The following is a 12,592-nucleotide window of genomic DNA, read 5'->3' on the forward strand; positions in this document are numbered from 1 at the left end:
TCCTCTGCTGTTTCCTGCCTGCCTGAATTCTAAGGGCATTTTTCTTTGCATTTCACTTTGGAGTGGATGTGCAAACCCCTCTGGCTCTGTGTGTGCCTAGCTATGTCCGTGGGACTCTCCGCCAGGCATTTTCCTAGCTTGAATGCCCATCCGAGGACGTGAGTCGGAGAGAAAGAGCAGTGCCGGGGGAGGAGAGAGAGGAGGGAGAGAGAAGAGAAGGGGACCCAGGGGGAGAAGGGAAAGAGAGAGAAGCGGGGAGAGAGGGTGGCTCGGGGAGAATTGACCAGGAAAGAGAGGGAGGGAGGGAGAGAGAAGCAGAGACGTGTAAGAGGGAGATGGAAAGGTCGGGGTCCTTTTCTTCACAGTTCTGGCCGTGAAAAGCAGCCCCCTGTGTTTCTGTTTTGAGGCATTTTTCACCCCCTGCCCCAGTGGATGGAGATGAAGGTGAATCTGCTGTGTGTCAGGAGGGAAAGGCACCAGGCAGAGTAGCAGAACGAGCGTATCACAAACAGTTATTGAATTTCTGCCAGACTACATCTTACCGATTGTGGTAAATGACTTCCCTTTAAGAACAACCCATCCCCGCACTGGTCGGAAGGGACAGTGCAAACGCCTGGTTGCCAATGCAGCAGCAGGAGCTACCATGCTAGGTAAAAGAGTCCTAGGAACCAGAAGAGTTCTCATCTTCTTTGGGAATTAACAGGACCACAGAAGGATGGCTTCAAAGTCCATTTCCTATTTCCACAGATGGCTCGTTCAGACCAACTGTAATATCCCCTTTGCTCTCACTGACCTGGGTGGCTTAATCAGCTCTAATTTATTCCTTTTTTAACAATATGTCCTTGTTTCGGCGCCTCTAATTTTACTGAAAGCAGGCTATGAACATGAGAGGGATTCTTCTTAAATTAACGAAAAGGAGACAGTCGGAGAAATAAAGAGGGAAGCCAAAAATATGAATACCTATCGAGAAAACAGTGTGCCCTGGTCCAACAAATATTACTTGTGCCCTGAGTTCCCCATCTTCAGTGGCAGAAGCAACGCCTCTGAGACAGAATTGCTGCCAGTCAACTCCCTGAGCATCCATGGAGTGATGATTCATGGAACACTCTCTGGACTGATTTTTACTTCCAATCTTGTAAGCACAAGCCGGCTACTTAGAGTATGCTTTCAAAGAGCCAGCACCCACTGAGCTGGCTGTGGAAGCCTTCCCTGCCCTGCTAAAGGGTGCTGGGGAGGCATCACAACAAACGCCGCATTTAGATTTCAGCTGCTGGAGCTCTTTCATTTCTTCTTAGTTCAACTCACTGTTAATGGAGTCTGCTGCTTTGAAACTGGGTGTTATTCTTTTCCCAAACTGTGATTTCAGACTTACTGGTTTCCGGGTTTATGATAGATGCCAGAACGGAAAGACAATGAGTAGCCACTTAGATCCTGCCCCCTTCCTATAAGTGTGTCAAAAAAAAAAAAGAGTCCGTTTACAATATGTAACATAAGAAGTCAATTAATTCGTGACCTTTGTAAACGACGACAATAAAGCAGCTTGCCAGGCTGCCAGTGCCTTCGATTTCCCCTCTGTGAAAGGAACAAGTTTCAGGAAAGGGTTCTTGCTCCAAGTGAAAAATGAAAGGAGCTGAGACATTAGCTGGCAGTATTGGCAGCCTGGCTTGCGCTGCCTCCGACGCCACATGCAATCCATACAAAAAACACAATGATTTATTAGGGGGAGGAAAGCTGTTGCATTCGTTTTTCTTCTGTTCATTAGAAGAGCTGCTGCTGAAGCAGAGGGGACCTGTTATTCTGAAGGAGCACCTAACTTCCTGAGCAAGGGAGAGGGCTGGGAGCAGACGCACAGCCTCGCATCTCCAACGCCGTTTTAATGTGGCACTGCAGTATGGATTTCGGCTTTCACCCAGACCCTTCCCAGGGAAACTTTCATACAAACACATACGTCCTTCAGTCTTACCCAGCCTAATTCGGAGTCCCAGCAACAGCTAAGAATAGCAGATCTGCTTTTTAACCTTAGCAAAGCTCTTACACAGATTTTGTATGTCAGCAATGTACCCGCTTGGATCTGAGAAATACTGGCACTCCAGGCCCTGGTGGCGTCGGCATGTATCGGTGAGTTTGGTGATGTGGTAGCCCATGCTAGGTGATGGGCACACAGGCATATCTGGAAGACTTCACCAGCCATACTCTCCCCAGGCATGCGGCAGTACTGGAAGTGACAGCTTGGAGACTAGGCAAGCCGAAAGGGGCCACCTTGTCAGGGTGCTGCTTGTCATGGGGCAAAGTGCTAAGTTAGGATGCTGGCGAGGAGGTGGGGATTTTTCTTTGGTGGCGGTGGTTGTTGTGGCTGTTGATGGTTTGATAGAGTGTACTACCTGCTTTCTAAGGCAGCAAGTTTGGAGTGAGGAAAAGGTGATCAGTGTACCAGTGACTAATGTACTCACTGATTCTTTGTTCTATTCTTTATTTCTAACACTTCCTGCCCTGCCCCCAAAGTGGTCTGAAGTTGCAATTTTCCCTTACTCTTTTGTTTCCCTCGCTCTGGTGTAAAATTACTGTTTAGCATAACATTGGTGCTCAGTGTGAGCTGACACAGTTATCAGAAAGGTTTGTAACTTAAGGAAATTTTTAAGTTCAATTGGATCTGAAGATCATTAAAGGGAAACACTGTCAAAACTGTGCTCCTACTTCAGGGGTGCCCCCAAAGAGTAACTTAGGTAAAAGTGTACATATGGTGCCAACCAATCTTAAGAAACAATGTCTGCAGACCCCTGGAATAGTCTACACGGCTTGGGTTTTGACTGTTGAGCTATTTATGAACTGTTTCTTTGATATGTAAAAGGAAATACAGCGATAACCACTAAACGCGGCAGTGTAACTTGTTCATACTGTAAACACAAAGCTGTCATACTGACCATATAGGAACACTTAGGACAACTTCCCTGGGTAGCATCTGTGCATCGCAGAGCACAGCTGCATCCCGCCCAGTCATAAAATGATATCAAGAAGGGGGCCCCTGTGGCATCTCATCCTTTGGCCACAATGTAAAATGAAATCAAATTCCAGTGTGCAAAAGTAGATGTTACCAATGGCTGAGAAAAAGTAGCATGGAGCACAAAAAAGCTTCCTCTTACCTGCTGGGAGAAGCAGATCTCCAGAGATGCTTTTGGGAGGGCAATCGGAACAAGATTGGTAAGGACAATTCAACGTTCATCTCAAACCTTTGTCCAGTACGGTATTTACCTGGTCGCTTACTGTATTTGCATGATTGTGAAGTTTGGACACACCTGTTTTCTGTCATGTTCATCCATCTTTAGACCATAAGGAAGGCCTAATTTTTCTAAAACACCATTAAGTACAGGTTCAGAATGGGAGACGAAACATGATATTTTCATAGACTAACAGCATATTTGAATGGAAAGCAGCTCATTCATATGTTCATTTGATAGGTGAAGAGACCCAGAGAGCTTAACATTTTTATAATTATAATGAAATAAAATGTCACTGGATTTTGAATCTGCCCAGCTATTTACTGGAGAGCTCTAGAGCAAAAACCCTTCCAATGTTCATTCCATTATTCAAAGTTGGCCTTCTCTGCCCCACAGAAAGATGCAGAGTATAAACAATCTAAAAATGTTTATGCACATAAAGTATTGTAGAAACACAAGTTACCATCCAATAACAGCGATTATTTCAAGTGCATAACACACAGGCATTGCACCCCCCCCCAGTTCCCATTTATATAGTTTATTATACTCTAAGTTGAGCCATACAGTTTAGGGGGTCCCACTGCTGTTTAAAATCTTAGTAAGAACACTGCGGCCCTTTGCCTAGAGATGCGGTTGTTAACTATAAACTGGACATTCTCCAAGTATCCACATTACTTTTGTTTCAAATATTTCAAGGTATTACTATTTCTCTCTCTATTCCTTCCTCAAACCCATGCCCCATGCCCTGCTTGTCCATAACAAAAGAAAACAGTGTAACCCCCCTCTCCAATCCCACACTGTTTTCCTCATTTTCAGAGGGACAGCATTCATGAGCAAAGCCATGTCTTTACTTTTAAAACTCAATTTCCTTTCTTTTTGAAAATTTCTCTCTGTTGCTAAATGTTCTCCAGATTTTGATTAACATAACAGTAATTAACAGACCCCAAAACTTTTGGGAAATAAAGAAGGAGATTAAAAATGGATAAAAACACAGTGGTGTGTTTGCTTGTTTAAGGCTCTATGGTTCACAGCGCACTTTTTTACATTTGTCCCCCTGACCACCCTGGAGGCCAGGCCAGGCGCAATGATCCTTCTTCTAAGACAGGGCAGTGAGGTCCTGTCACATGAGAGAATGCTGGCATGGGAGGAGCCAAGGTCTTGGCTGAGTGGCAGGTAGTGGGGCAGCACTCACTGCTACATCTGAGACAACAGAAGCCACGCTCTTCCTCATTAACTTGCCCTCTGGATGGCCCTTCCCTAGTCCTTTGCTTTCTACATGGCATCAAAATAGATGTCCGGGGATTTCTGCAAACAAAAGACTACGTTTCTTAACTTACAGTTTAAAAATGGTGTGCCAATGTTGAATAAGAGCAATCACTTAGTACAGCTAACAGATGCAAGGATGCAGGACTATCTGGTGGAGCGCCACCGCCTACTGAGGGCCACATCCTCCAAGAAAACTGACACTCACCCCATGTGAGGTGGATCCGAGGGAAATAGTAGGGAGAATTTGATCAAAACATATTCTATGCCTTACAAAGTTAAAAAAGAACCACCCTATAGATCTAAGGTGTTCTGCCTACTCTTCCACATGTCTATCTGTCAGCATCAGTTCTTCAATAGTCAGATGAGGGGCCTAGGTCTCCAAAACTGAAGGTGATGGGATGATAAGTTCCTCAGGAACTTTTCTAGGCTACCAAAAACCATGACACAAGTTCTCGGGTGACTAGACAATCCACCCATGAGGACAACAGTGAGTGTAAACGGGGTAGCCACTTCTTCAATAACTCCTTCCTGGTTAGTCAACCAACCAGAGAAGTTACTAACTTAAAGATGTGAACTGCCAAATTTGCAAAATAATAAGGTAAAAATGCCAACAAACTTCATTGACAAAATATTTCTTAGTCTAAAAACCTAAGTGATAAATATATTTTACTTTTAAAAGCAAATATAGTCTTTAAAATGAATGAAATTGTCCTTAATTTTTAAAGAAAGAAATCCAAAAAGAATTTCATGCGTGTGCCATCAAGATGTACATCTAACATCTTGGTTCACAGCAGCTCGCTCAGGGAGTTCAGGCTGCAGGACTTCTACCTTCCCGCCCTACCAGGCAGACTACATCAATGAAGAGTTTGGTGTCAGAAAACAGTTCTTTTTTTCCCAGAGGCAGAAACCATTGGTACCTACGTCCCTGTGGAATCAGAAGGGAAACAGAGTTTTCTGCTTCTACAAAGCAGGGACCCCAGAACCAGGCACAAAAATGCTCCTAGAAGCATGCTCATGAATGAGTGCTCCGGAGCTGGGAAGAAGCTTTAGGGGGTATGTATATATATATATTCCTAAAACCACTAAGTGAATACAATGATGTACAATGATGATAAAGAAAGCCAAATCATTTTAGTATCCATTCCCTGGAATAATCTTTCTATAATACACTATAGTCTCAAGACAAGCATTGGGGCATTTAAATCACACTGTCAACAAACTTGTAAGTCTGCTTCAGTTTAGAAAATAAAAAAGGACCAGGCAGTGGTGGCTCATGCCTTTAATCCCAGCACTCAGGAGGCAAAGGCAGGCGGATCTCTCTGTGAGCTCAAGGTCATTCTGGTCTAAAGAGTGAATGAGTTCCAGAACAGCCAGGGCTGTTGCACAGAGAAACCCTGCCTCGAAAAAAGGAGGAAGGGTGGGGGTAAAAAAGATATTACCCACAGACATACATGGTCACTATGGACTCATTTTTGTTTTTATACATTTAGAATATTTCCTATCATCACATTTATGTGTCTAAGAAAGTCCAGCTCACCAGAGCTTGCTAGCAGTGTTGATGGGCTCTCTTCATTCTATTTTTATCAAAAGTCAATCTCAGAAACACTGAGCACTAAATACGCTCCGCAGAGTGTTCAACACCTGCAGGACACGGGGGAGTGCACTGACCTTTGCTAATATTTCAGCAGTCGCAGGGAATCACTTCAATATGTAGCTAGAAAGACGGCATCCTAATTCTAACCAAGGGCAAGGGGGCGATGGCCCCCAGGGCAGGTGCTTGAGGCACAGAGAGGAAAAATGCAGAGGAAGGAAGGGGTCCAGCTATGCAAGGCTCCATCACTTAAGAGCAAGGGCAGTGGGACGGGAGAACAAAGCCTTGTAAGAACCACAGATGGAACAGACAAGTATTCAAAGCGCACACAGACCTGGCGAACTCTGGCTATAGTAATTTCTGCATGAAATGTATATAAAATGTCTTCATGACATATAAGCTTAGACTTTCTTCATTCAACAAGTCAATTTGCTGTGAGTAGCTGAATGCATTCTCTTTCCAAATACAGCATCTGTATTTGTTCCTCTGACTGTGCTTTGCCATCCACACAGGTTTTATATACACCAAGTTGCCACAGCGGATGTTCAGACACCTCCTTAAAATCGGCCAGCCTGTTGTCAAGTAACACTTCTTTAATGAGTAATTTTGTTTTAAGGAGCAAGCAAATTCCACTTTCCTTTCAAAGTTCCATTTTCATTTACACTTCGCTGTTATTGAGCACAATGGTCAAATAAATGAACAACTAAAATAAATATTGTGGCCTAAATTAGATTAAACAGGAAAGCCATAGGTTCAAACCATATTTCGTCTTTTAGACGATGACCTACTGACTCAAGCAATGGTAGTGATACCGCCCTTTGTATAACAAACTCTACGGCTAAGTCCTGACTTAATGCTCACAACAGCCATATGAAGTAGTATTATTATTAATTCCATTTACAAGTGAGTAAAACTAGCTTGGAAAAGAAAAGTAAGACAACAACCAATTAAAGACAGAATAGGAAGAAAAAAAAGCCGAAGAAGCCAGCTTGGCTCTACAAAACGCTCACCTGTGCCATACAGGTCAACCCTGCCCCCCAGTAATCCAACTTGTCTAAGCTGCCCTCCTAGACTCGGGCTGCTCCGAATGACACCCCCACTTAACATCTGTACAAATCACGTCAAGAGAAGAATCCCTTTGCAGTACTAATTCATATCTTCTCTTTCTCTTTTCTCAGAGAAGAGTGTTTTCCTTTTTTACAGTTAACTCTTGGTGTTCATTAGATCGATGGACTGAGTTTTATAATTCAGCTCACAAAGTTGAACCTTAGTTTCTAAGGTATCTTTTTTCACATTCTGAAGAAGAATTCAACATGCTTCATCACCTCAAGTCACACAGCATAACAATGGCACAAAGGAAAGATGCAAATCCTAGCTCATGTGTCTCAAATTTCAATACAGATTGATGACAATCCCCAGGATCTGCTCTCAGTCTGTTGATGCTTGTCCTTGTGCATTGCCTTTTAAACAGAGGAAGGTGAAAGAGTTGGAATCCCACCTCACTGCGAGCACGAGCACCGGTTTCCAATGACACTTATTGATCCTCCCCAGTATCAGTAACCTTCTAGCCAGGTGGAGTCAATTCTCCAAAGCTGCCATTTGCTTTTCAGAGCGAACGCCAAGCCAAACCCAACACTTTATCAGAAGTCATTTCCACTGGCTCTTGGGAAAAGTTGTGAGTTTTTCACTGTGACTCCCATACTAAAGAAGGCTAGCAGGGGAGTCCTTCATCTTCTCTGTCCCACACAGAAAAAGCTAAATGAGAAACTCATGTAAAAATGTTTCTGAGGAGAGTTTGCCCAGTGAGCGAAGGCAGCTGCCACCAAGCCTGACAACCTGAGTTCAGTCCCTAGAACCCAGTTGGTGGAAGGAAGGTAAAAGATTTTATAGTTTTGTCTTTGTGAACTGAGGCTTCCTCCAGCTAACCAGGAAGAGAGTGCATATCCCCACACGATGTCTTATAAAAATGCAAATGTATTTTAAATCGTAACTAGTTAGATGAATAAAAAATTATGAAAATTATGAAAAAAAATGAATTCAACTATCAAAAATGTTCAATTATGAAGCAATAAAACTAGTCTAATGTACCATTATCACCTAACTAAAATACACAAAGGATATGCATATATCCAAACCGTTAGCCTTATTTATTCTTTTCTTTGCGTCTCTATCTGTGTGAGTGGGGGCAGCCTAAGTGCACTGGAAGACAAAGGAAAACCTGCTGGTTCAGTTCTCTCCCCTCTCATGGGTTCCAGTTTGGGCAGCAAGCCTCGTGACTCCCCACCCCAAGCCATCTTGCTAGCTCAACAAGAGGAATGTTAATTAAAAACTTTTAATAGCATATTCCTGCTACTTCTTTATGACAATTGGAGGAAGGGGGAGGGGACGAACGAGAGATGTTAGCCAGCACTAATTCAACACATAGAGTATTCTGAATCCTAGTTAAGCTCTGTATAGACCTTATCTCTCCATGAGGGAGCTGAGGCTCCATATGGAGAAACAATTTTCTGAATTCATGCAGTGGCAAGTACCTGATTCTAACCTTTTCTTATCTGACTGCAAAACCCAGACTATCAAGAAGAATCTCGGTCCCATGCCAACGACATAGTTTTAGAAAAAGGCTCATATTAATCCTTTGGGAAACACTTCTCCCAGTGTTTCCAACAGGAGGCCCACAGCCTTCAGTTCCTCAGCAAGGATCTGACGCAACACTTAGTCAATCTTTATCACTTTCCACATGGCATAACTTGATCAGCACAATCTCATTTCATGAATAATGAATGCATTACAATTCAACTAATTAAGAATTTCCATTTAAGCATCTTTATTAGTATGTATAATCAGACAACGTACTATATACTAAAATAGCCATGGTTGCATTGCAGAGGGACTTAGTGGACTTCTAAGATTTCTATTGCATTTCAGAGGACAGAAGCTGAGTTTAAAATAACTAAAGTTTTCTTGACCATAAATATCTTACAGATTGCATAAGAGAACAATGTTCTGAACTTATCATTTTGCTCCTAAAATATGAGTCAGTTTGGAAAATACTGCCAATTTTCTATTATTTTTCTATACTTTGAATATCTGGAAAAGACAAGGCACATTTCCAAGTTTAACTATGTGCTATGAACAATCTTCTCCATCAAGAAGGGTGAGCCCTCTTTTGGGTCAGCACGAATTCCCTCCATCTCTTCCCACATGCACTGGAAGTACTAACGTGTGCCACTATAAGCGTCAGTGATATATGGGGCTCTCCACTGACGCCATCATGTCTGGTTACATCGCGGCACGCTGGCCTGTGCGTGCCTTGGGAGTGGCTTCTATGCATCTTTGAAGGCAGAGATGTTCTAAGACAATATACTACCTGGTCATTCATCCCAAAGTGGCATTTCATTTCATCTGACAGGCAGGAATATATTCATAGCTGGTGCAGATTGATAATGAGAAGCATATGTACCACAGCAAATAGACTCAAATATTTTTATCTATACTGATCTGTACCAAACTCTCTTGATAGTTTTATATAAATGCAGAAATTCAGAAACTCTGAGAGTAACACCTCAGATGCTTTGGGGGGATCGCTGAAAAAAAAAGTCCTAAATAGCAAGCAAATAGCAGAGGATAGAGGCCTTTGCTGGTATATTGTCTGTCAAGTAAAGATTTATTCTGTGAAAATTGCTTGACTTTATCCAAAATATGCATATAGTAGTTCTCTCCAAAACATAGACTGAGAAGAGGGTGTGACTAAATAATTACAGATTTTTTTTAAAAAATAAGATACCTGACTGAGCCATTCCAGGAGCTGAATGGAGTCCACTGGCAAGAAGACAAGACTGTGGTAACCACGGTCCAGCTCTACTCTCCCCAGTCTAGAGAACATGCCACTCTTCTCTCCTGGCTCTCAGATGAGGTCTGCCAGGAACAGAATGGCTTGTCCTTAAAAGAAACATCAACGATGGGAAAAGTCATTTTGGCCTGTGTGCCTGCGCATCCCCCATGTCACCCATCCTACCACATTCCAGCTGGGCTCTTACCGAGGAAGGGCCACCAAACCGATGAGGGAATTCTACACTGTCTGGAAACTTGATTTCAAATGTCATTCAATACAGAGTCAGAATTAGTATAACAGATTCCACAAACTGGGGGGACTAGATAGGTCGTATGCTACTTCCCCAAAGCACCCCCACTATTTAAAGAAAAAACTGCAACCCAAAAGAAGGCGATTCAACCCTTGCCTAGCATGTCCTTCATCAGATGTGTGGATGTAATTTCAAAGTATAGACTCTATTCTTTCTTCACTCAACCCTCCAGGAAAACCCAGCAGGACATTCTCCATCAACGATCCCATACCCATGCTCTCACCAGCAGGATGCCAGAAACTCAGTCTCCAGCACACAGTCACTTTTTTTTTTTTGAGACAGGGTTTCTCTGTGGTTTTGGAGCCTGTCCTGGAACTAGCTCTTGTAGACCAGGCTGGTCTCGAACTCACAGAGATCCGCCTTCCTCTGCCTCCCAAGTGCTGAGATTAAAGGCGTGCGCCACCACCGCCCGGCTTACACAGTCACTTTCAATGGCGCCTCTGTAGAGTGGCATTTCCTCGACAGTAACACATGACTCTTCACCAAGCATGTTAATGTACTGGGTTTAGAGTTCTGAATTTGTGCCCCATCACAATTTTAGGGGTAGAGTTGTGGTAGCGAACGTGGCATGGGAAAGACTACACGAGCGGCATTGGTCTTTGACTTCCACAAGTCTCCTTTTCTAAACCAGGATAAGCAAATGAATGAGTGAGAAGTTACTAAAGGAAAGTTCACAAGTAAAGGCTGCAACCAAAGAAGCAACAGATTTCCTATTTATAGGAAGAAAACCTAGAATAAGACCATCTCTTTTTGTGACACGGGGATTTCCTGTTCCTTGTGGACATTCCATGTCAAATACACAGCCTTAGACATCACGGCTACACCCCACCGCCAAAAGAAAAAAAGGCTTGAAAGCTCACACCTTATAATGATAGTGTTTGGGAGGATAAGTACCACTGCGATCTTTGAACTGTTAAAGAAGCAGTACAGTGAGTTCCCATTCAGAAGAAAGCACAGCTGTGAATATGGAGCACTTCGGACCCTCGGTGGCTAAAATATTTTCTATATTTATATTATTTATATTTATATTAGCTGATGCTAATGTGGTCTGTAAGACTACACAGGGTCGACGTGTAACTGGAACTTGCCAGGGATGGGTTTCCTTTCTCTCCCATATGTCCCCTCATTGGCAATTCTTGCAAATCGATATTAACAACTTCCATAAGAATTCTCCAGCTCCAGAAACAATATTTGCCCACATCTAAAATCTCAAAAAGCCTTGGGACAAATTCTTGGATGTTTACAGTTAACAACTGAACTATATAGCCCAAATCCTGTATGCGTATGCATGCATGCACACATGCATATACTTTCAAATGTATCTAAACACTGGGGACTTTTAAAACATCTGCTGGCCATTAAGGGTGATAAAATCTTGCCATGCTGAGCTGTGACTGGTTTCATGTGTCATCAGACTGCCCCAGACTTTAAGAGTTATTTACACAGAAACAGTGAGGGGGAAAAAAAGTAGATTATAGTAAGTAAATTACGCAATCTTTTCTGGATATCAGAAGCAAATAGCACCCAAGTAGCAAGAGTGCGAACAAGAAAAAGAAAATATTTGTGTTTACTATTTAAGAAGTTCCAGGGGTGAGTATAGAGAAAAGTGGGGCACAGAAAAGCAAAACCTATGGAAACATATTTGGGACAAAAGCTACATTTCATTCTCAAACCCCCAATGTAACAATCTTTCTATCGCTGGGGTCAGATTTATTTCTGTGCAATCTTTCTCAAAGCTCAGTGTACTGGAGAAACCCTCAGCTGAGGGATTACCTCCTTCCCACATGCATGGATACATACTTTCTTTAGATTCACATTTTCACCTTTTATTTTTTTTAGAATTGGCAATTATGAAACCTCAAGCAGAGAAGAGACAAAAGTTATACAACTTGATTTCTCCAGTTCCCTATATGTCCTGATCCCATCACCATAGCTAAGTAATCCATAGTCAATATTGGCGTAGAGACCAACCATTTAGATTTGGAATTTTTGTTGTTGTTGTTAAGCAATGTCCTTACTTCTGTTGCTTGATGCTTGATTCCAGTTTATACATTTTCTATTTAGTATGCTTATGCTATCATCCTATGAATCATAAGAAAAGATGGGAAACTTTAATTGAAATTACCAAGTACAGTTGTCAACATTCATGAGAAATCATGAGAAACAACACAAAAGTTTCACCATTACTCCTTTAGTCCATTCTGTTGTTGGTTTTAGGAGATAGCTCTAAAGACAGGCTTGAAATGAAGGGAAGTGCAAGGTTGTAGGAAGGGACAGCAAACGGGGGTACTTGCTAAGGAACCATTTGTGGATTCCTGGTAAGCTATTTCATTTATCCCAACTTTCAATACGCATAGAAACAACCAGGTTCTTATTCC

At 42.4% G+C, this 12,592-nt stretch overlaps 2 protein-coding genes across 5 annotated transcripts in view; one reads left to right on the forward strand and one right to left on the reverse strand.

Moving 5' to 3' along the window:
* The window catches only part of Immp2l (inner mitochondrial membrane peptidase subunit 2), an 807,887-nt gene that overhangs the window by 399,329 nt on the left and 395,966 nt on the right, over nucleotides 1–12,592 (reverse strand). The gene's annotated exons all lie outside the window — the stretch shown is intronic.
* Lrrn3 (leucine rich repeat neuronal 3) overlaps nucleotides 1–12,592 on the forward strand; it is a 30,177-nt gene that overhangs the window by 590 nt on the left and 16,995 nt on the right. The window lies entirely within an intron of this gene.

Source organism: Microtus pennsylvanicus, chromosome 14 (genome assembly GCF_037038515.1).
Source record: "Microtus pennsylvanicus isolate mMicPen1 chromosome 14, mMicPen1.hap1, whole genome shotgun sequence".
NCBI lineage: Eukaryota > Metazoa > Chordata > Mammalia > Rodentia > Cricetidae > Microtus > Microtus pennsylvanicus.